The sequence below is a fragment of the Ciconia boyciana genome, chromosome 18, assembly GCF_034638445.1.
Source record: "Ciconia boyciana chromosome 18, ASM3463844v1, whole genome shotgun sequence".
NCBI classification, from domain to species: domain Eukaryota; kingdom Metazoa; phylum Chordata; class Aves; order Ciconiiformes; family Ciconiidae; genus Ciconia; species Ciconia boyciana.
In genome coordinates, this window is record NC_132951.1 from 1505945 (window position 1) to 1529416 (window position 23472).

The window sequence follows — 23472 nt, forward strand, 5'->3', positions numbered from 1 at the left end:
ACAAATCTGGGACATTTTCCTAAGAGAACCGTAACTTTCCAGCTCCCACAAGGAAACTCAAGGTACAGTTACTTACCATGAGGGATTAGACAACAGGAAGGCAATTAACAGCTCAGAACAGCCTAGCTGCCACGAGCATGTATGGGAATGTATTAGGCGGAGTATTTGGGTTTGTTTAAAGCACTACAGCTGGAAGCAAAGGAAGAAGTAAGAACAAAATACCGGCTTTGAAAAGAGATACGGCACAGCTCACATGACACCAGCTCCAAGCCCGCTGACACCTACGGGACAGCGTGTCCTGCTCCAAGCTGTCAGCTCGGCTATTCTTGGGCTATGGGCAAGCACATGTCATAGGTAGACTGGAAGGGGGATCCCCAGGAAGGGACTTCCTGGAGGGTCTTCAAATAGCAGCCAACACCACACAGGCACTTTATTATGTCAAAAAAGGTACACAGATTGCACAGAATTGTAATTCTACAAAATTCTATGGGGTTTTTTTGAGATTCTCTCTTTTTAAAAGTCTAACTACAGAACCAATATTGCAATTATATTTTTAAACACGAAAATGTTGAGGAAAGAACATGAGAGTATCCAATACAACTGCTTAAAACCAGTGACTTTCACCCTCATTCCAGTTACTGGCACTCTCCTGAGGAAGCGACCACATTTTGAACTACATTTTACTAATCCTGAAGTTAGGTTGGGTATTAGCTGCAACATGTTAGATAGGAGTTATTTTAGACTACTGAATAAAACCATAAACACATAAGAAATGTTTAAATCTCTTTAGCCACCCCTTGCTCCATCACTCCATTCAGGCTACACAATGTGTACATTAAGTACATTATCTCATGGAATCCAACAGTTACCATGAAACTCTTCCTTGTAATTAACATAAGCATTTGGATGAGATGTAGCACACCAAAAGCCGTATCTTCATTCCTTTGAAAAGGAATGATCTTCTCAAAGTTACTTGAATGAGTTACAATCTCCCACCTCACTCAGGCTATGCGGGTTAGGAGTATCTCACGCTAAAAGAAGCTGTTTCTACATACAGCATCATGTGAATGTAAACCACACTGCAGTAAAAAGGCTGAACTACATAACATTTCAGCTTAGTTAAAGCATGTAATGCCTCATTAACTGACAGCGATATTAAGAGGTAATGAATTTTCCTTCAATTTTTTTTTTTAAGTAGCAATCTTAAATGCAACACTTAGTTTACCAACATCTAGAACCAGTGGTCACCACGTCTAAACCAAAGTTGTGTCTCCCCATCTAATTCAGTCTTTGACTTGCATGAGAAGCGGGAGAAAATAGATCTGCTATCCTGGTGTATTTAGGATATAACTCTACTAACAACTGGACCAAGATCAACAAGTTTACTTTACATGTCACTTCTTCACAGCAACAGTATCATTGACACAATACAGCATCAAAGAAATCAAATAGGGAAGAAAGAAAAGCTCCTCAACACACAACCAAGCAGTGACAATAACACTCCAGATTCGGTCTCACTTCCTTATTATCAAATGGGGGGAATGGAAGGGGAGGAGTTGCAGACAAATAATTGAAGATTTTTTTTTAATCTGTTTAAACAGCCAAAGACAATAGTAGGAAATAAGAGGTCTTGGAATAAGTTCTCTTAACATTGGTACGTTTTTACTTTACATTGTTCTAGCTCTGCACTTTTACTTCTCAAGTGACAGGCTTTTTTATTCCTGCTTCCAAATTTCCTAAGAAGCTTTGCAGGGTCAAACATTTTCAGACTGGGTCTTGACCACGACAGTAAATTAAAACATTTTTAAATTGCGTAAAGCATCACATATCTTTCCAGAAAGTGGACAAACGAACAGGATCATCATCTGTGAAAGGCATTACAAGAACAACCTAACAGCCTTCTGCAATGACTACGAATACTCAAGTATCTCGTACACGTAAGTCCCCAATAACACATATGCCTCAAAAATCCACACACACAAAAGGAAGAATTGTATACAGTTCACAAAATCTCTTGCAGCATTTTCCAGCTTTTGAAGACAGATTTCCACCCTATTTTAATCAAAACTGAAGCATTTACCTCTACCTCCAGAAAAGCAATTATCTGCTTTGGGAACTATACACTAAAAAAGAAAATAAGTGATAGCAATTGGGTTCCAGTCCTGGAAAGAGGAGTGGGTAAGCGGAGCAGACAATCACGTTTGTGCCACTGGTAAATGAAGCGCAGGCAGGAAGATTTCACCAAAGCTCTGTTGATGCAGCATTACTTCCAGGATATTCCAGCCAAGTAGCGTTAAGGATGTATCACAGTTGTTTTAGTATTTGGGGTCAATTTTAATCAGCCAGACAAATTCCAAATTACCTGTCTTGGCTGCCAACCAATGCAATAACTTTTACAACTGCAGAAGTGTCAGCAGTTCAGGTTACTTTCAAATACTGGAGTTTATGATCATTCAACATTAGCAAAATCAATCACCCCGTACACGTGCCATCTCTGTTTTACAGTAACAGACACAGGCTCACTTCCCTCTGCACCAACCACAAAAGTACATTTGTCATACCAAAATCAGAGGGAACTCTCATGAATACAGAATCCACTGGTATTTCCAATTATTAAAATATCAGTACTTAGCTGCATAGTATAAATAAAGTAAGACACACGTTGTCCTGGTAAAGCTTTTAACTTTCTAATACAAGACAGACATCATGGCAGGATACAGCCACACACAAAAAATGGCAGCTCCCATATAACTGAATGGTGCAGGGTTGTTTGCCTGTACCTGATCCCCTGGGGGAAACAGCTTCTGAAAACAATGGAAGGAAGTGAAAGATTTCCAATTAAATCAGAGGACAACTTAAAATAAATAAGTATTTGAGAATATATAACTGAACGCAGTGTAAAGCTGCTTCACTCCTCCCAACAGATCTTATGGTATAAGCTGAGAAATTTTGAAAACAATGCACTGAAAATACCCAAGGTACCAAAAACTTCCACCTCGTTTTCTTCAGGTTCGTATCTCAATAGTTTTGCAGGCAATTCAGTTACTCTGTAAGAATTCGGAATAAATTTAACAACATAGTGGGGAATATGACCAAAGCCCACGTGGGATGAGCGGCTTATTCTCTCAAACTACAACTTGATGTAGGTTTGTCTGTCACGATGTGCCCTCCATTCCATAGGGGAACAATGAAAAAAGCAGAAACACGAAATGTATGTCCAACTATGCCAAAACACCTAAAAAAGAAAAGACTCCACCCACACAGTAATGTATCATAGTCTTTAAGCACCCTGCCACTTACTGTCACCCTTCTGCAGTACAGTTACTACTGCAGCAGTGCATACAGTGGCAGTATTCACAGGTAACCTGGAGTTTTTACTAAGCAAGGGAAAATAAAAACCCTCTCGTGCAGCCAGCTCCCCTACCACGTCCCAAGCTGCAATTCCTCTTTGGGTACCTAACTGTCCTCACGCCCCACGCCGTCCCTCTGACGCATGAATGAGTAGAAAGCAAACCAAAGCACAAAATCCCATCGAACCCCGTGGTACCTTGCAGGTACCTGACAGGTGGGATTCTCAGAGCAGAACAGCCCAGGGCACTTGGTAGCAAAGGCCAAGATCATTAGTTACCAGACACTCATTAAGGAGCAGAACCTCATCACCATCTTGGCGTTCAGTCTCACACACCCTACTGCCCCGGGTGCAGCTCCTCTCTAAACCGGCTTGGCGAAACAGCTGTGACCAGTCTAATCGGGCATCACCGTGTGCCTCTGGATGCCTCAAACCCAACTACAGGCCAGTGATTTGCTCCCAGATGCATAATCAATGTGATAGGACCATGCACCTCTAAAGTAGACAGCAAAGCAGCATACGAGGGCTCAGTGTTACAACCGTTTTCTGTACCAACACTTCACCTTCCTGCAGGACGCACCAGCTGCTTCCTTCCACGCGCCCCGCGTTCAGCTCTGCTGCTGCCCGCAACACTGGAGGAGCCAGCAAACCCAAACACTCCAGCCACAGCTAAACCGATCCTCAACGGTCAGGGACACAGCACGGGGTGGCATTGCGCAGAGCGGCTCTTTCTGTAATACATATTGGAGGCTTCCAATATACAAAGAATTGAGACTAACTGTGAATAAAATCCGGCAGCGCACATAAACCGGGCTCCTAGGTCAGCTGTCAATATCCGCAGCGGAGGCGCTGCCAGTGGAGCCCAGGCTCTGCCACCTCCCCGAGCCATCAGCACGCTGTTCACTGTGGGCTCCCCAAAGACTGGAGCAATGCAAACTATTTTACAAAATAAACACAACCACATCAGTAACACCTTCTTCCTCTCTGCTGCCCAATAATATTCCTCCTCTTGCTTGCTCATAAAATAAATGTCAGGATACTATATGAGATTACCTATATATTTAAATTATGATCTTGGCTTATGTTTACATTATCGCTCTGGTTCAGGGTACGTGCCGTGGGGAAGGCAGTCCAATCCTAGGAGAGTATTATTTTCGAGTGACTTTTATTGTCCATTATCTTACACCATTTCTGTCACAGCTATGATGTCTGGTAGGAATAGTTCACAACAGAAATATCTTTGTCGTTAGTATTCTCATTGCAATTTAGTCAGATCAACCTTTAAATCTCATCCATCATACTGAAGAGCTTTGGCAAAGCAAGCGCAGTAATATATGCTTCCATGCAAAACCTAATTACAGGCTAGGTTAAAAAGCCTATCCCATTCCTTCTGCAGTGCAAGGTGACAGGAAATCCTGAGCATCCCTTGGTTTCTCACTCTCCCTTTTTGCTGGTGAAGTGTGTAACCCATTCATTACAGCAGACTGATTCTGTCTGGCACATGACAAACTTACTTGAACCTAACAATTAAACTTCTGACAGCGTTTCCAAAAGCAGAGAGTATTTACTGTAAATGCTTGACAATTTTTTTCCTCTCTCCTCATCTCTCTCAACAGTCACCTTATGATGACTGGAAATTACCATAAGCAAATAGCAGTCTAACATCCAAAAAAACCCTCATGTTAATGTGAAATACACACCTGCCAACACTGAAAAAAAATATGAATATGAATGTTAAAGGAAACAACATGAGGAATGCCACTGAAATGCATGAGACAGGAGAAAATGCTGCAAGAGCCGAGTTCAGTAATACAATTCAGTAAAAAACAGTTCAGAAAGAGCTGCCTAACACAGTGCCCAGCTGGCTGGAGCACTGCGGTGGCAAGGCTGCCTACAAACACCACCAGCCCCGCAGAGGAAGGACTCTACGGTTTGTCTTACCAACAGCTCCAGGTTGCAACAAGGGAATTCAAGATAGAACTGTAGAGTACAGATATATCACCAGTAAATAGTTTCAAAATTTTAGACTTAGCATTAAGATGAAACCATATGTATAGATATACACACACAACTGTAACACAGCATGAGTTATGTACACCTGCAAAGCCTGAGAAAGCATAACATACATGGAAGTGTGAACAGACTCTTAAAAACAATATATTAAGATCACTCAGTTATACATCTTTGTTAGATTTAGTAATGTCATCCATGACCAAAGTGCTAATATATTATCTAATATAACTTTACTCATCCTCATTGACGTAAGCTCTAAAGGACAAATGAAAACTGTCAGAAATCAACTTCCCCAGCCTTTAATATCAGGGAAGCTTTAAAGGGTAGGCCCTGGATCTAGTACTAGAAGTAATAAAAGCATCAGTCACCAAATGCACGTAAAGACAATAGTTGTGTTTCAAAGTAAAATTTTCTTTATCAGTATTTTTAAGTACTAAGGACCCCAGCTGTGTTTTTTAACTCAACCTTCATTGAATTTCATTCAACAGATGGATATTTTTGAAAACTTTCATAAGTGTATCCTCATCCAACCTTAAATAACTCATATTAATAGAAGTTACAAATATTCAAACCATGGAATTGGCCTCACAGTAAGAAAATACAAAAATATATTTCTGTATTTACATATTCAAAATTTTACAAGTAGCTGCTGCCCAATCAAAATGCAGAAACCAAGTCACAGCCCACAGTGAAAATTGTACCTGCAATTCATAAACCCCTAAAAAGGATGAGAATATTTGTAACAAATCACACCTTCCATTTTACAAACGTTGGAATTACCCTGAAAGCAGGTGCAGATGGGTTTGTATTAAGACTTTGTGCCGACTTTTTGTTAAGGCTTTGTGCGAACTTTATTTTCGACAGCCAGTAACAGAGTGCTGCCTTCTCAAAGACCGATAATCCACTAACTGAGAATGCTTTAGTAAAATGGCTGAAAAGCCTTAGAGCTTTTTCATACTATGTCAACAACTGATAGTCATTAAACAAATGCTGTGACAGACACTGTAATTCACTGTTCCATACCTAGAAGCAAAATGACATTAAGTCAACTATTTAAGCTATTTGGAGCCATCTCACTGTAGATGTCAATAAAACAAATGCTTCCTGCCAATAATGAAGTATCTGTGTCAAACTTCCCACTCTCTTTCAAATCCCTCTCTACATCCAGCTCAGGTCCACATTCCCATTTTAAGCAAGCAAGATTATCATTTCAAATACTCTGTATTCTAGTTTGGGGACAAATCTAGCAAAATGACTTGAAAATAGCAAGGTCTGACACAGTATTCTCCCCTCCTCGACTGTATTACTATGCCTGAAGATGCTACTTGAGTTTATACAATAAATTTGATAGAACATTTCATATGCCCATTACTTTCATCAGTTCTCACCAACAACCAGGAAGGTAGTTAGCTTACTTCTAATTTTGGTTTAAAAAGGTTAAGTTAAGTCAAATTAAGTTAACGGTTAGATTTTGGTTGGTTTTTTTTTTTCCTGTGTTGTAGTATCAACTCCCCAGAACTTGGTCCCAAATCAAAAGACATAATTGTTTGTAAGTGTCTTCTGAATACACTTCAGATGCTATGTAGCTCAATCCATCCATTACAAGGGATGGTTTCACACAGCTCCTATTAAACAGTCCGAGGATCAGTGCCAAGGGTACTTGGTGATTTAGAGTTATGACAAATTAATCAATGTGATAAGGTAAATGTTCCTTTCCACCAGCCTAACTGGGCTATTCCTACCTCTTATTTCACTGCACGGAATTTCCTAGTGCAACACCACATGTAAATATTTATGTACAATGTTTGTGTAAGATGTAGATAAATATCAAATCCAAAATTGAGGTTGGATAGTGGTCAGCGGCATTTAAAGTGACAATAGTTCCTCTGAAGAGAGATAATACTGTAAAGACAGCACAGCAACAGCAGGTTGCATTTTTCCCCAACTAGTTTTCACTTATGTATATTTCAGATAAAGTAAGAATTTATATTCTTCTAGTTGCAATTTTGAGCCTTCCAAAAGTATTCACTATATTCATTTTTACAACCTTTGAAACATTAGAGATAGACCTCTCAGGCCACTACTGGTGCTAATGAAACATATGTTAAAAATAAACACATACTAAATCTACCTGGAATTTTACTGTATTGCTTACTAAGCATGCAACAACATGCTCACCTTTTAATTTATAATGCAATAAAGCTTTCAAGCCTGAAGCCAAATTATTTAAGAACATTTCTGTTATCCTTCTCAGAATTCATTCATTTCTGATGAAGGAAAGATTAAATATAGGCTGGAAATATATTCATAACGTATACGTTCACAGAAACTGCCAGACATTTTCACATCATTAAATCATAACTGAAATAAGTAACATCACATACAGCTATGAAACGCGCACTGTCTGTACCAGTACTGTCAACTTCATTATCACGCTGGCTGTGCGGTCTCCCTTCCGCTTCAAGGGAACAATCAGCTATTTGCACATAAGTAAGCAAACTTACTGTACTACCAGCAAGTTGACAATCTACATGTGAAATACAAACAGCTTCCACTCTCGATCAACATCTGAAGAGCCCTTGTAAAAAAGAGCCAAAAATCAAGTAGTAGGGAAGACTGGTTGTTCCCAACCTATGGCAAAAACATCCAATTTAAGCCAATCCCTAAAGTAAGTTTCTACCACACACAACTAAGAATCCAAACTACTTCCACAGCTTGTTCCTATCAAGACACCTTTAGCAACTAGCCATCTCAAACAAGAGCACAAGCAAACAGATCATCTTAAGTCAGTAAGACAAAAACAGAAGTAACATCCAAAGTACAAAAAGAAAATTTTAAATAAGCTCTGCTGCTACAGCCCCAAAACCCAAACATGGGAACCGTTCAGCCTGGTCTGTTCTCAGAAAGCTTCACAAACGTATGACCCGAAATCCTCACAAAGTTTTCTATAAATACATATATACATATGTGATTAGAAACACCACCACTTAGCACTGATAAATACCGTTTAATTAGCACACTTCCAAGCACTCGACAAGTATTAAGCAAACCTCACAAAGATACTTCTGAAATATTGCTGTAATTTCTCAAATGTTTGAGGAAAGCTTAGGCAGACCAAAGTAAAAGAGCAAGCCCATGTCAGATGGGCTCAAAATCCATGAAACCTGCTGTAACCACTCTGTTCATGCAGTTTATCTCTAGAGCCATTAACCTGAGTCTTTAGTAGCCAACATATCTGTCCAAGTACAGGGAAAAGGAACAGGGAAAGATACAGATATATATAGATACAGATATATGTTCACCCAACTTCAAAACATCAGTGCAACAGCTTGAAGTATTTACATTTCTCATAATCAGAAGTAAGAGGAAATGACGCCGAGAATTATGCAGCCCAGCCCATCTAAGGATTCATATGATTCAAATCCAAAGGCGACTTCAAAGCCACCTCATAAAACCCTATGCAAAACTTCCAAGCAGCCAGCTGCTAGCATTGCAGGGAGAGCTGTCACAGCCCCTGGATCTCGCGAGTAACAGCCAACCGGAAGCAGAAACTCTTCCCCGTGTAAAAAGATTTAACATTTTTCGACTTACAAAAATAGCTATGTTAGAAATATGTTTGTATTTTTTCCACCTCAAAATATGCTGAATAAGACTGTATTATCAATATCACTATAAGGTGTCTTACCTATACTAAACAAAATAGTTGGCTTCCCTACACGTTCCTGAGTATCTGGAACTAATGGCACCAGTTTTCCAACAATTAATGCAGCTTTTTAGTTTATATCCACACTTCTATACCACTGTATGTAACATTTCCATCTCCTTTCTCACATGGGCACAGTTTTCCTTAAAGAACAAGACTCATTCACCAGTGCCTTGCAGATCAAGGCTACAGGGTAAAACAAAAAAGACCTGTTCTTTATAAAGCCTGCATAGCTACTTTTATTACTTATTTTGATGACAGACAGGGTTAATGAAGTTCTTGCAGAGAACTCTCCCTTTCCTGGGCTAAATGCCCAAATTCTTTCAGGATTCACAAGACTTGTCTATTTAAATTGGGTCCAATTTTTTCTTGCTACAGAAAGGCCTGCACAGAATGTTCTGAAGAGAAACTGGGAATTAACCTTTCAAGAAAATTATAACTAAATGTGCAAGCTCTGTATAAGAGACAAATCACATTTCACACTATATTCTTCCCTCTATGTAACAATTTTCTATTACTCTAATAAGCTTCAATATTGAAGCATAAACTCAGTAGTATCAGATTATTAAAAACTGTAAGCTTACTCATGCAAACAAAAATCTTCTATCCTGCCCACCCTGCAGTCAGGGGAGGTTGGGAAGGAAGTGCCAAGACACCGCATTGATCTCAGACTAATACTATGCTGTTAGGACAGAAATTCACCTATTTGAGGGAGCTAGAAAAAAATACGCTTTACTTACCAAGATAACAGCTCCACAGTCTCACTTCCAGTTTGTCTGAAAAAGCTCTGCTATGTACCACAAGGTGCCTTTCAGACATTCCCAGCTCTACAGCGATATATTGACCAGAGACTGAGCAGTTTCTCACCATACAGGTACAAGAAATCAGCAGAGTGGAGAAGACTTGCCCTGCCTTGGTCTGTCCTTCCCCCTAAAACTGAGGGCGGAAAAAACCAGTTGTTTTGCAGACACTACACAGTCCTTCAGATAATAACAAAAAAAGCCCTTGTGTCATAGAGCTTGAAACCAAAGAACTAACAGACGTTTGCAAAGGCCTTTACATTTTGTTTCCAAAATGCAGCATCTGTTCTATCCACCACCAGATACCTCTCAGCCACAGCCATGATGAGAAGTACTTAGGGTTAAAGTGTTAATGCAATTAAAAGAAAGAAACAAAAAAGTCCAGCTGAGGCATAGAATGCAATTTAGCTTTTAGCAAACCATGAACTAAGTAAAATTTAAGTTTTGAACCATCTCAAATTACCAGTTTTTAAGAGTAATTATGCAGAACACAGCCGAAAACATCTATCATGGACCAGTTCATCAGCATTCAAAGACAACTGTTTACCATCAGATACTTGCACAAACACAAAGGTTTGTTTCAGAAAAGAAACACAAGTATTTACAGTATTCCAAAATAAGCTACAGTATGGTTTAGTAATATCAATGCAAATTATGTTGACACCTTATTAATACCTGTGAATAACACACTACTACTCATCAATAGAAATAATTTTTCAAGCCCAGCAAAATCCGCGCGCAGCTCTCCCCAACTTGTGAAGCAGCAAGCAACACGGGCAAAGCAAGGGCAAAAGCAGAAAAATAAAAATTATAAAGAGCAGTGACAGCAAAGGATCAAATTGACCTAATGTAAAACAAACCACCTTCAAGAGCTCCTAGAAAAAAAAGAAATGAATAGTGATGTAGCAATTTATTTGGAAATAACACGAATTGCTGTATTAAATGTCCAGACTTGACTGGAGTCAAAGATGGGGACAGCACACGCCTGTCCTGACTCCGTACTCTACGTTGCTCTAACCCCTAGACAGTATCACAAAATAAACGTGGATCACCACAGTGATGTCAGCAGGATCCTGCAGGGATTTATAGGCATTTGGAAAGCAAAAGGAGTGTGTGGGCAAGGTTTCTATAAAAACAACAAAGCTGTTTCAGTAGCACGCATTCCTGTGAGCGGACAGAGTTCCCACACTACAACCAAGAGCTGCATAACAACTTGTTTTAAAAGAGTAAATGTGTGGAAAAGGGGAACACGCAGAAGAAAAATAAGATATTTAAATAAAGAGAAAATATTTATTAATGAATTTGCAACAGCTACCAGTTGGTTGACAGATGTGGACTATTTCAGCTCAAACCAAGGCAAGAGAAAGGTTAATCCAAAGTCCCACAAATGCAAACCCTCAGTGTAGGGAGGCAGAGGCAGGACCACACCGTCCAGTTTTAAAGGTCAAACCTAACCTTTAAAACATGGGAGATGGCAAGGAGAGTTGCTTCGGCACAGCAGCTAGAGACCCCAGCTCCAATGCATGACAACTCACTCCCTGAAGAGTTTACCATCTAAACCAAGCCAAAAGCCTGCTAGTAAAATGATGGTTAGTCCATGCAAGGACGTAACTGCCACATGCTCTCAGCAAAATGTACAGCCATGTACTTGCAAGCACCGATATTTCATGCTATGGTAACAGCATGAAGGAAAAACTATGGACAACAGCAACTGAGTCTGGAGGGGAATTAATTCCACATATTGGATGCATGAACAAAAGCTACCCTGGTTACTACTGCTGCCTGATGACTTAAGACTAGATATAAATTTAAATATGGTCCTGTATAACAAACTAGAGACAGTCTCCAAAGGGAAGCTATATTCCCCACATCATCTAGCTGCTTTTATCAAACTCATTAGTGCCATCTATGACACCAAAAAAACCAAGCAAGCTGGCACTCAGCTGTCCCCAGTTTCAGATGAACAATAGGAAAGATAACATGCGACTTCAGCAAAGGCTGGTAAGTCTCGTGATGAATGATCCATTTCAAAGTTTGCTTCCTTTGGAGCACCACATGCGAACAGGTTGTTTAAAAACACACACACAATATTCATCTCCTGCCAACCTAGGCTTCACTTTCACTTAAGCTTTTCTAGCTGACCAACTTCTTGCACACCAGCCGGAGGAAAGACACTGCCAGCTTCTCCTGCCAGTCCCACAAACTCCAAAATAAAGCTGACAAAAGGCAGGAGGGCACTGCAGAGACCCGTGCCACGGCCACGCTGTGCAGGAGAGAAGACACCAGCACAGAGCTCCCACACACAGCTGCCTTTAGGAAAATGTAAAACCAAATACTCCAGTCACATCTAGGCACACCTTTTGAAGTGACTAGGAGCAGATGGTCCGAGCAGTACTGAAATATTGTTTTTCATTGCCCTGTTATTGATGGAATGAATGACACTGAGGCAGTAAATATTTGACCTTCCTATTCTGAAAATAAAGTTCTTGTTTCCTTCATTACCCCTTTGATGTTTTTCTAATCCATAAGTAAACAGAATATTGGGGGGGGAGAGAACAAAAAATGGGAACACCATAGTGTGATGTGCTTACAAAACAACCAACTCCAAAAAAACCTGGCTGAATCTTTGAAAACAATACACACTTCATTGAGAGGGCCAATTTACAGTACGTTACGCCCAAAATGCTCCACGGTCTGTTTGTCTATGAGAATGAATCATGGTTTACCCCCAGAAAGAAAGAAGAGTGCAACAAGAACACAGGCTCCTTCAGGGACTTAGTAGATTCTCAAAAAGCCATCATAGATGCCGAAACCTGCTTCTGCAGCAGAAGCTTCATCTTGAAAATATACAACAGAAAAGCATAAGAGAAGAAAAGCCAGTAGATTACACGTCAGCATTCACAGGTAACAAAAGGAAGAGACTTCAGCACTAGACTATTTAGCATCTCTGGCCTTACCTACCTTAGGCTTTCCAGAAAATTTCCCACCGTTGTACTGCTTCCAAGAGCTAGCGGCCGCATGAGCAATGATGGATGCTCCCCAAACCCAGGGTTTCCAAGTCACCAGCAATTTTCTTGACTACACATACCTCTCTCTCTCACCCTACAGCTCCAAACTTATTCTCAACGGGTAAAATGCTATGGAAAGAGGGCATGCCCCTTTGCTACACAAGGATCACCACCATCAGGTCACACTGCTGTGGCAATGCTGACAGTAGCAAAAGGAGCAAGGGGAAAGGCAATTTCAAGAAGAAAAATTCCACTGTCAGGAGATAACTTTATTCTATCTTTCCATAGGCCAACTGAAACCCCATCGAGTCGGAGCAGATTTTCACTTTAACGTGGACAACTACAGTGAGAATTTAAAACCAAGTCAGCCATCCCTCCCTACTACAGAGCCAAACCCTCCCCTAGAGAACTGTGTGCTTGCTACACAGCAAAATGTTTGACTTACAGTAATCTGTTTCATCAATAGACAATCAAAAATATTTAAACACTATTTACAGCACTTTTGACTTAAGTAGCTGAAATGTGATTAACAGTCTTTTCTTCAGAGAGACCTGCTGCACATTATCCCTCTCCCTGCATTACTGATGAAGCACAAAAGCTAAAATAAGCCATCATAGTCACTTTACAGTACAAACCAGGGAAACTAAAAGAAATCCCAATAAATAAGTCACAGAGTAAGTTATTGCATACCTTAATATACAAAGAACTAAGAGCAAACACAGGTAAAGAACCATACGCAACACTGTTTACCCTTGGATGGTAAAGTTCTTACAACTGACATAATGTTATAAATTGAGTAATTGACCCGCAAGGAAGCAAAGAGCTCAACAGAGTTAAAAATTACCCTATAAATACCATAAAGATTAACAGATTTGTAATACCCACCCAAGAAGCACTTACTCTAAGTAGAATGATAATGAAAACACAGCAAGAATATTTACTACATAGTACTGAGTTCAGTATATACAGACTGCCACAAAAGGCAGCACTGGTTCTTAATATAGTGACAGCTGAAAGTCACCACTTAGATTTCCCAACTGATTAAAGGGTAGCATACAGACACACATAGTTGTGACTTACTTGCTTCTTTGGAATACATTCATATATTTTTAAAAACCTTTTCAAGGTTTTTTGGGTTTTTTTGTTCAAGTTTAACATTTGAGACTTACGTTTTGCACAGCTCTGACAGAAGAGCTAATGAAATACTGACAGCACAAAAGAATGAAAGCAGAACTTCCATGAATGAAAGAGGAGGGAGTTTTTGTGTCCATGTTTGTTGATACCTACTCTACCCTGAGTCCCCACTCTAGGAGGAAAGGAACCGTAAAGTATCTACAGCTTTTCTACCCATCTCCTCACTGTAATAACATATGTCTGCCCTGAGAACCAGAACCCATCACAAACTCTCCAAGACAGGCTTGACATTCAGAGTGTTCCTATGCAAGAAACAAAATGTTACAACAAGGAGAAAACCCACTCCTTTTCAGGACAGCAGAGACAAGCGTCCAGGTTAACAACAGGACAGAGATTTAAACTGAAATTCCTGAAAGGAATCGTATTGAATGTACTGTGAAGTTGCAATCCATCCTGTAGGTCAACATTCCCCAATTATTGCACCATCTGCAGCGATTTTGATTTCCAATTCCACAGTTTAAAAATCCCTAGGTTAAGAAAAAAGCTACTCTCCCAAGTAAAAGAGGACAGTTGGCTCTAAGGAAAGAAGGCAAATTGGAACTTATATTATCCTGAGCCACTTGCACCAGGAGACAGCGGCTGCCTCGGAAGTGAGCACCACCAAGCAGCGAGTATGGATGAAACAGCTCGAGCTGTGCTACCTCCCAGCACACCGGCTCCGAGAGAGAGCAATCCCAACTATCCAGCACCCGTTCTTCCTGTCAGCATGGACTTAAAGCTCCACTTCATGCACGCCATGAGTTTTCAACAGGCTGGTGGATATTTCCCGCCTCATAGCAAGTGGGCTTCTCAAAGACCGAACAACAAAAGTAACTGGAGAACAGTATCTGTCACTGAGCCCTGCAAAATGAAAGACTTGCAAATCCTCCCCAGGGTGTGGAGCAACACCTGCTCCGTCAGCAGGCTGGGCTGGGCACAGGGTCACAGCCCTTATCAGTTCGGTTTTTGACCCCTGAAATACTAGTGCACTAGGTGAGGCGACTATGACTCACTTGGATAAGCGTCCCCCAAACGGACAGCATAACCAGTCCTGGGGAATCCCACCCAGATCAAATACCGAAGGATGTTTCGGGCCCGAAAGGTGGGATGCTGCATTGAAACAAGACACTGAGACCTCCTCAGGAAGGTCCCTCAGCTGTCTCCTGGCAATGCTGAAATGTGTAGCTGGGGATGCACCAGCCAGGCTGTTGACAGCCATTCATTTTGTAAATAGCTGTGGCAGCGCAAGACATTATCACCCCCCTCCTCAAAGGAGAATCTCTGCCCTTTTCACTAGCATTGCCACACTCGGGTTTACTACCCTTGATTCCTCAGTTAGCTTGGCTTATGAGAGGTTTAAGCTCACCGAACCAGCATTGTCTGAAACGTGCCAGGGAGCACTCCCACACATCATCCTGCCACCGGCAACACAACATTGGGAGCCATCTCTTGCCCCTAACCAGAAGGCTCATTCCCAAAAGGGGTTTCTGGCATCTCCAGAAGGCCTTTGTAGCATCTCCATGCTTGGAAAAACAACATTTCAACACAATTTCCAGCTGATGTTACACAAGCAATCCATCCACTGAATTAAAAAAAAAAAAGGCATATTACACATTATGTTGAGATAAATCAGTCCAGAGGTGCAGCCACATTTTAAAAACATGGTGAACTGAAACATGCACGGACCACTGCATCTGCCAGCTCCCAACAGAGAAATCAGAATAGCCACAGAAGAACTGCTTGAAATTACGACCAAAACCAGTCAGTACTTTGATAAAACGACAAAATAAACTGCCTTCCTAAAAAGCAATTGCATTGGTCTGTCAGGGTTGGTGCGTGAGGTCTGTCCAAAGGCAGGGGATGGCTTGGCACCTACTTTGATTCATCATGTGAAGCACATACAAAGTTTGGAGTCCAGAACTGCAGACCTAAGTTACTCAAAGCAAATAAACACAGAAACTTTAAGAAGTGCCTAGGGAATATTATATACCTGTTAATAGTCCGGAGGGGGGGAGATAGTGAGGAAACAACCATAAGGGAAAAAGCTTTATGCCAGCACAGCAACTTTTTAATTTAAATAGAACAATCTTACCATCTTCTGCATTTTGTGATCAGACATGTCACAACTATTTTAATAAGTTTTATAATTGCCATGGTGTACTAGCTCATAGAACAGCATATCCAATTTACAATCTAAAACTAAATTCATGTAGTTCTGTGCACAAACTCCATTTCTGCCATCTTGATGTCTTAGCAGAAAACACTCAACTCTAACAAAAATCATTACGCCTTTCACACCCGCTCTTTTTCAGACTTCATTGCACTTGGACTCTATTAAAAATACGGATTTGCTACATGCTTCCTTGACAGTTTCTAATCTAGCTGATTTTGTTGTGTAAAACCCAGCACAAGAACAGGACAGACAATACCACCTTATCTTACTGGAACACAGCAGACTCTAAAGAAGTAATTCATAAACTACCTGCAAGTCTGGGTTTTTGGTTTTTTTTGGGGTTTTTTTGAGCTGTAATAAATAATGCATTCTGACTACTAAACAAGCATTTGTGAGGTTTCAAGGACGCTTTGGAGTACAAAATTCCTAGAGTCTCATTCACTTACACCATTTGGTTTCAAATAGATAGAGTCTGCTGTCGGTTCACTTAAACGTGTAACAGGAAACTCAAATTTGACTAAAAGGTCGTATTACATTACTACTGGTTTTATATGGAAACCTTTTTAGAAGTAAGAAGCTAAGGGGAAGTTTTTTTTCCTCTCCCATCTGCGACAGACAGCTGTTCACTGCCTGGAATCTATGATAGCAGACACTTAAAGTAGCACCAAGCTGAAGTAAACACTTTAGAAATTTAATTTCTTTAATTGTACTGACACCGTAAAATTATTTGCAATTTATTGCATCATGCCACGTGATAAGCTGTATCATACAACTAAACACTGGAAGCTAAATATACTGTTTCAATTGAATAAATTATTTTTTTTTCTGAAATATTTTAAAATGTTAAAAAACAATCCAAGAGACTTCTCACACACGTACAGCAATGGCATTTACAGCAAGTCCAGATGTTTAAATACTTAGCACAGGTTAGAACTTGAAGTAATCTTGATCCAATCCAATATGCATATGAAAAATAAGCCAAGATAGAAAAAGACCTATCTACCCATAAAAATACTTGACAGCTTTACAGACTTCTGCATTCAAACCACTATTAAAAATAACTCCCTGTGGTTTTCTGTTTTTAAACAAAATTTAGCTTACAAGCTCTAGAACTGCCCACTTCGTCACACACTTAGACAGAACCTTGGTTCTCCCCGTCCTACATTTCAGCCAACTAAAGACAGAAGCTTCCAATCTGGCTTTAAAAACAAACGCACACACCTCCACACACCCCTCCCAAACCTGTAAGAAATTTTTAAACAAGTATTTTATACAGCTTAATTTTCTATGTAATTCAGACACACTGCAGCAATTTCAACCTGCTGGGAAAAAAGGCTATGATTTTAAAGTCAGTTTTACATCTAGATCTTGCATGCAAATTTTTTGGCTTCTGTTTTTTCTTCAAAAAGAAAAATACTGTCTGGGCCAACATCACCTCTCAGTTTGAACACATGCTTCTTCTATCTCCTAGATACTACTTTTTTTCCTCCTTTTAACTGTAGAGACACAGCTCGACAGTAAAGCATGGAATTCAGAAGTGGAAGAGACCTATTACATCACATCACATCCAACATGCACTGCAGGCGACAGACTACCGCTCCCTTAAAAGCATCAGGCCAGAAGGGTCCAGCCTGCGTTCCCCGGCGCACATCCTAGCCCCTCCGTTGCAGCAGTCCTTTGATCCCTCGGCGGGTCAGCTCCCCTCTGGGAAAAGGCAAGGACACAGCTAGGGAAAACACAAATCGCCCTTTCAGCAGCCACAAAGAATAAAGTGGTTCAACTCTCTTATTTAATCAAACTTTTTTTTTGCTTTCTCCCTCTTTTTTTTTTGGTTCCTTAGTTTTACCCCAATTTACTCAGCTGAGCCAACTCACCAGTATTCAGAAAGCCAGCCCTGGCACAGGGGAACAGAGAACACAAGGGAAACCGTCCAGTTTGGTACCACCAAGCTGTCTGATGTTAGCTCAGCCACCTAGGGACTCTGCATGACGCTGAGACATACCAAATCTTCCTGATTCTGCTATCCTCAGCTTTCAGATAAACCGTACTTATCTTCTAGGGCACTTAGGAGATCTACCGATGAAAAAGCACAAGGAACTTGCTGAGTACTTGCACATGCTTGTATTAAAAGCTTTACAAAGGGAAGGGTGAGTATAATAAACACGGTGTTAACAGGACTTCGTAACAGAAGAAACTATTTTCAAGGCCTCTGCCTTTAACAGGACAAAGCGTTAATTCTGTCCATTTTAGACAGTCTTTAACTTCCACATGATTTTATACTGGGAAAGGCCATTTTTGTCTGGTCCACAGAGCGTGGCACGGATGCATGTGAGCTTCCTCTGCTGGCATGCCTGTTGTGTAACCAGTAGCAGAGTGGGTCACCGTTTTCTTGCCAAAAGCCGCGTTGTCAGGGTCTTCAGTGATGAGTGGTATCAAGGCAATTATGAACTATATTTCAACTGCATGAATATTTAGTGTTTGCTTTCGATATTGCAAGAATGTTTTTCTTGCATTTATACTGGATACAAAGACATATATCACATAATTTCCTACAAACAACCTGGTCAAGCACGTGGATAGGTATACACTGAATTAGTCACCATCGTTCCCATAAAAGGTAAAACAGACTGGTTAAGTGAGTTTACAAGACAAATGCAGGAGTGTGTGTCACAGGTAGAATGGCTATTCACGACTTCCTTAATCATAATTCTGTGCTCAAACCATACAGAGCATCATGGCCACTGTCTATCTAGATGAGAGTTGAATCACAGTAATGCTGAGGAAGTTGCATTTAAAAACATGTTCACTCAATGGTAAAGAGGAGCCCAACCACTAAAATGAGGTTCCATGTATTTATTTTTCTCATTTGCTGGAGATGAACAACCGTGAACAACCTCTTCTATAAACAGATCATCTCAGAAAAGCAAATCAGAATGACAAAAGCTAAAACACAAGTTGGGCTGTTAAACTCATTTTCTGTAGGGGCTGTATCCCAACTAGGTGTTCATTTAGGACAGAGCAAAAGTCAGGCCCCTGAGGTCATACTGACATCCACTTTCATCATTTCATTTTTGAAATCTTCCTCTAGTACTTCCTCTGCTCCTCCAGCAACATACAGTCAATTTTCTTGCTTTAAATTCAGAATGAATACATTTGATTTTTACCGCCTGCCCCACTTGCTGGCCGCTCCAGTTCACATGGTCTAGTCTGTGCTGCCACGTTGTTTGTTGTGTATACATTTTTCATAGCCTTGAGGTTAAATATATCTGGCACCACATAAAGTAGGAAAAGATGTTAAAGTACATCCACTAATTCGTCTTCTACACATCTAGAAAGTGTGTTCTGAAGGTGTGCGGGACGTGCACTTGTTGGTAACTACCCCCATTTTACAGCTAAGAAAGCAGAGGTAGAGCAGCAGAAAAACCCACACAGGTATTTCTGGCTCCTATCCCCATACAAAAAAACCCAACTCATTTTCCCCTGAGTAAACAATCATTAATAGATCATTCAGTACGCAAAAGACTCTTTAAAGCCATCGAAAGAGGCCTTCAGACCAACAGGTAGGTCTGAATGAAGCCAAAAAGCATATTGTAAGGTAAATCTCAGAATCTCCCATTTTCTCTAGTACAGCCTCGATTATTACAAGAAATGAGAAAGCCAGTGTAGGCTCAATATTTTCAATGTAGATTTAAGTATTATATATTGACATAAAACTTTTCGGGTAGGATCACAGAAGGCAAGTAATACCAAAAAAAAAAAAAAAAAAAAAATCTGTTTCCCAGTGTGGGCTTGGAGTCCAAGTTATTCATTTTCACCTTCTTTTCTCCCAACAAAATGAATACTGAAGAATCTGAAAAGGTATCTTAAAACTTGTAGTCAAATTACATGTCCATCCTCTCTTGTAAAACATGTATTTGTCAAGAAACAGAATTCCAGAAGAAGGGAAAACAAAACAAGCAGAAGCGTTTTATACGTCGCAGGTGCTAAGAAACCAAAAGGTTGATTCTGTTCTGACAAGTTCTTTTAGGGTGACAGCAGTCACTCACACTCCGTCTAGAAATCTCACTTCCCACAGAAGATGCTCTTTTTCCACCACAATAAAAGTTTCTCCCAGCCCCCGTTTTTTTTAGGTCCCTAAGGCATAGCACCATAGGAAACAGGGGCAGCAACATTCTCAGCTAAAACAAGTTCCTTTTTTCTTTTTTTCTTTCTCTTGTTGCTTAAAAGAATTGACTGCCGCAAAGAATGTCAACAGGGAAAAAACAACAGTGGAAAGAGTTTGTCTCAATGTCAAGAGATGTCTCAAAATGTAAAAACTGTAGAAATGCTGCAGAAGTTAAACGGTTGCTTACAATGATTCACAAAAATGAACTTTTAAAGGAACCACTGCAAGACAGTCATAATCTGTCAGGAACTTGCATCACTGGACTTCTAATTGCTACAATATTTCCTATCAAACTACTTATACTGCAATAATGCCGTAGGCAATCACCATTGGCAGAAATATTCCGCGTGTGCGAACAGACAGACAAACAGATGGAGCTCAGAAATCCACCATTATTCTAAACAAGTATAAATCACACTTTGGAGGGAATAACATGTTGGGGGGGGGGGGGAGGAGGTATTTCATAGTTCAGCTCTAACATGTGCTCTCTCAAAAGCAATGTGGTAATCCCTAAAGGGCTGGTTTTCTCTCAGAGTGCCTGTCTTTTGAGATAGCACACACGAGAGCACCCCGAGAACAGGTACACTCCTCTCCCAGGAGGGGACGAGGGGAACGCCAGGAGCTGCAGTCGCAGGCGACCATAAGGGAGAAGCGGCTGGGGAGGGTCTCAGGCCGGGGCCCAGGCACTGCCCGAGCTCCCGGGGTTCTCTCACCGGCCCCAGGAGCTCCCGGGGTCTCACAGAGGGGAGACAAACCAAGGAAAGCGCATCCCGGGCTCCCCGCTGGGGCAGCGGCACTTGGAGGGGCGCTCGTACGGGAACGGCCCGGCCGGGGCATGTGTGCTTGGCAGCACGACTGCTTTAATGGGTAAAAAAAACCCCAAAACGCCCTCAAAAAAACCTGCGATGACACCAAACCACGCAAACAGTCGTGTTTTTATAACAGTTTTAACTTCGCTCAAATCTTAACGCTGCCAGACAACGCCGCCCCGACCGGAGCCGATGACGACCCGCCAGCCCTCACAGCTCTGGTGACATTCCCGTTCACTTCCCACTCCTGCCCGGGCACGTGTCGGCCCCGGGGCCGGAGGCGCGGCAGCTCCGGCAAGACGGAAGGCCACGAGGCGCCGCGGCCCGGACCCCGCGCCGGGACGGCTGCCCGCACGCCCCTCGGCGGCCCCGGCACCGCGGCCGCACGCCCCCCCCTCCCACCCCTCGCTCGACCCGCGGCCCGGGCCGGCCGAGGCTGCCGAGGGGGCCGGCGGAGGCGCGGCAGCACCGCCTGAGGGGCCGCGCGGCGCAGGGGCCCGCGGCGGGCACACCCCCGGCACGGGGCCCTCGGCGGCGGCGGCGGCCCTCGGCGGCGGGGCCCTGTCGTGCTCACCTGCGGCCGGCGAGGCGGCGGAGAAGCGCCGGTGCCCGTCCCGGAGGAGGCGCGGCAGGGGAGGGAGGCGGGCAGGCGGCCGCGGCCCCCGCAGCGAGCGAGCGAGCGAGCGAGCGGCGCCGCGTCCCGCAGACAACTTCGCCGCGCGCGCACGCCGCCCGCGCCCGCGCTGCCCGCCGCCGCTCGGGCGCGCGCCCCGCCGGCTGCCACGCAGGCCGGGCGGGCCGGGAGCGCGCGGCGGGCCGGGGCGGGAGGCGGTGCCGGGCGGCGCTCTGCCCACCTGCGGGCCCGCCCGGCCGAGCCGCCGGCACCCGCGGCGCCGCGTACCTGGGCCGCTCCCGCTCCGGTTCCGCTCCTTGGGGGGGGCGGGGGGGTGTTTTTTTCCACGTCCCGCGGTGCGTCAGCGCCGAAGCCCGGCGGCCCCTGTGGAACAGAGCGTGAGCGAAGCCCTCCCACCGCCGCCGCGGCCTTTCCTCCCCCGGAAAACGACGGTTTCCCCGCGCCCCGGGTGTCGGAAGAAAGGCCCGCGGCTCCCCCCGCCCTGAAAGACGACCCGGCGGCTGCTTGCGGGGTTCCCCGTTTGCAGCGGCAGGGCGGCGGGCCCGGGAGGAGCGCCTTCCGCGCCGCCTGGGCCAGCCGCGGGGCGGCGGCGGCCGAAGCGGAGGGCGGCGCGCAACGGCGGAGCTGCCGCCGCTTCTCTGCGGTCGCCCGGGGTGCTCTTGCGGGAGGGTGGCTCGGGCAGGCTCCGCTGGGCGCTCGGGTCCCGCGTCGCCGATGGATCCCGTGCATTTCACCGCCGCGGCCGCACGCCTAAAGCGACGCGCGTAGGTGCCTCTGCAGGAGCAGGGTCTGAACGGGTCTGGCTCTAAAATACACCCAACATTTCAGCTGGAAAATCCTTCACTCGCAAATTGCTGTGTTTTGCAGATGAAGACAGATGTTAGTACTCGGTATGTTTTAAGTTAAATTTGAACTTGAAATTCAACGGGATTTTTCACAAGTTAACAAAAACCTGAAAGTGAACTTCACAATAAATAAAAATGAAACTAGCAAGTCCCGTCTAATTGTCTACACTGGGCGAAAGGCGCAGGGTAGCAGCACATCTGGTGAGAAACATGATTGCTCATATTTTGCCAACTTTTGTGCCCCAAGGCCTAGCTCCATCAGAAGGTGTTTGCTGGTACGACTGGGAAGCTCCTGGTGCCGTCACAGCAGAAAGTGCTAATGCCAGCATGACTTAGAGCAGTCGGCAAATGAAACGCTAGGCAAGCAAAAGCACCTTTTGCCAGTACACCTTCATTTCTACTCAGCCCTTTGCCAGTTAAAATAATACAGGTTGTTTCTTTCTTTAAATCAGTTCTCTAAGCAAGACTGGTTGCATTGCTGTAAGCGTTAGTGTGGTGCTTATTACAGCTGCCGCCTCAGCTGCGATGGGAAACGCGGGTAGGACGGAGGGAGCCCAAGGCAGCCCGGTTCATTAACTAACGCCAGGCACCCAGAAGGAAACCACGCGCACGCAGGGAGCCCCGTTCTTTGGGACATGACTGACAGTTTCAGCCCGTTTGTCCTGTGCCTTGGCCTTTACGTGTTTCCAGATTCCTTCAGGTGTCCTGGTGCCGCACTCGGCTGTCTAGCGAAGACGGTCAGACACCATGACACCCTGCCGAACAGCACCGAGTCTTTATTATTTCCATTCCCTGGGAGC

The 23472-nt window shown here is 43.1% G+C and overlaps 1 protein-coding gene across 4 annotated transcripts in view; it reads right to left on the reverse strand.

Annotated features, from left to right (window-relative positions):
* Positions 1 to 22242, reverse strand: part of NEK6 (NIMA related kinase 6) — a 69314-nt gene extending 47072 nt beyond the window's left edge. For 2 of the 4 annotated variants that reach the window (XM_072882874.1, XM_072882873.1), the window contains exon 1: positions 21768 to 21908. The gene's annotated coding sequence lies outside the window, so the exon portion shown is untranslated. Of the gene's footprint in view, positions 1 to 21767; positions 21909 to 22094 lie in introns of those variants that run through there. The other 2 variants (XM_072882876.1, XM_072882877.1) reach the window with 2 other exon arrangements.
* Between the last annotated feature and the right edge of the window lie 1230 nt (positions 22243 to 23472).